Here is a 2,060-nt window from a genome sequence, read left to right as displayed (position 1 = left end):
GGAGGAAACTCCATGATTTTTTTTGGCACGGAATCTAAAGGAAAAAATAGGAACTTGGAAACGGGGATTAGCTAAAAGCTGCATCGGAGGGTCCAAATCCAAACAGAACATAGACCTGCGTGGCCGAATCGAGTCCAGGCGACGGCCAGGGGGTTGAACGAAACGATCGGACCTCCTGTGGTCGACTGGGACCTTCTCGAATTTAAAGTCATTTGCGACAATGCAACGGTCGCAATTAAAACCCTGCGTTATTGCTCTTTGTTTTTAACGGGACGGGCAGACGGGCTAGCTAAAGAGGGAAGGGGACGTGGAAAAAACGCCTAACAACAAGGACAACAGCAGCAACAACAAAAGTCTGTCAACTAGCTTGCGAGCGAGCCAAGTCTTCCTCCGTTTGCAGTAACTAGAGAGAAGAAGCAGGAAACTTCGTAAACAGAGGTATGTTGCAGCCCCTAGTTAGCTAGCCTGCTAGCGCTAACTAGCGTGTGCAGCTTAACTGGCAGGCTAGTTCGCTAGCTCGTTCCGTTTTTACACGTTACGATATCGGTGTTAGCTACTTCTGGTTGGCACAAGACAATGTGACCTGTCTCCTCGAGTTGGCGGAGCAATGGTGGGATTTGTTTACACTTGGAGCGAGTCACAGTTCGTGGAAGAAGTGGCTGGCTGGTGCGCTGTTTAGCTAGCTTGCTAAGTGGCTAGCTGGCTAGCTGTCCGTCTCAAATTCGCAGCTGCTCACCGGCTTGTTCTGTAACCAGCGATTCCGAGTTGGCATCGACCAAGCACAACACGTTGCTGGCGACATGTCTATATTAGCCTGGCTCCTCACTAGCCATTTTGCTCAGCAAGTATTTTATCCACGCAGTTTCAGAAGTATTCGTGCGTATCCACACATAATTTGTATTTCTCTTCATAATCAGCATGTCCAATGGAGCTGTCTGACTGGGTTCAATTTCGCCAGTGTTAACAACTTTTAAATGAGAACTGGCACCAACATTCCACATTGTTTACCATGTGACACCTCTAAAGCAAAATTGTGTTTTACTTAAGTGCACATACAGAAAGACCACCTTGTTGTCTGCCACTTATTTGTGTTTTTAACACAAGTATCAAGAACATGAGCTGCTGTGGCATTTTAGATCTAAGGTTTGGATCTAGGAGTTCCTTATTCATTCCAGAGTAGGTGGAAGAACATTTTCTATGCTGTTCTGTTCTATGCCTTTAAAATGACCACAACCATGTCATTACTCCGATTCATAGCGTAACTTTGTAATGTATCAATACCTGGATATATTTTTAGTTGCGTCGGCTGTGTCAGATGCACATGATTGATATTTGTTACATGAACCTTGACAGATTTGGGTTTTACTTGTCAGCAAATTGCACAAAATGGATGAGGTCTAAAATTCTGGTAGTGGTTTATTTCTCAAAAGGCTTGTAATGATGAAAGTCACTGTTTTTATTTCTTTTACCTGTCGAACAGTTGTAGTTCACCTTCAAAGCTGTTCCAGATTCTTAGTATGTTTATACACATTTCAATCATACCTCATGCATTAGCCTGCTCTCTCTCTCTCTCTCTCTCTCTCTCTCTCTCTCTCTCTCTCTCTCTCTCTCTCTCATGCTTTTATTTTGGACTGTTCTGTTTCAGTGCCTACAGACCTCTCCTGTATTTACTTTGCTGTCAGCTCTTGTGGTACCTTTCCGTCTTTCTAAGTGCATGCACACTTTGGCTGTTTGCTGTTATTGGGTATTGGCACTCTTTCTGATTTTGTGAACTTTCTCTGACTTTTTCCTGTTACCTTCCAACAGAGACCTCCACACCAAAAGGTTTTTCACGGGGTAAAATATGTTTGCGTTTCCCTGACAGCCAGTAGTCTTTCCTCACACTTACTGTTACTTATCTTTTTGTGTTTTTTTTCTTGTTGACACCTGAGTATTCAACTCAACTGGTTATCAATCACTTTCCAGTTCTTATCTAGCGAGGGCTGAGAACCCAGGATGTAATTTTCTTTTTGTCTGGGTGAATCGGCACTTTTGAACCGTAAATGGCTGGAGCCACTGGT

The sequence above is a fragment of the Conger conger genome, chromosome 14, assembly GCF_963514075.1.
Source record: "Conger conger chromosome 14, fConCon1.1, whole genome shotgun sequence".
NCBI lineage: Eukaryota > Metazoa > Chordata > Actinopteri > Anguilliformes > Congridae > Conger > Conger conger.
The sequence above is the reverse complement of the archived record's forward strand: the minus strand, read 5'-3'. Positions refer to the sequence as shown.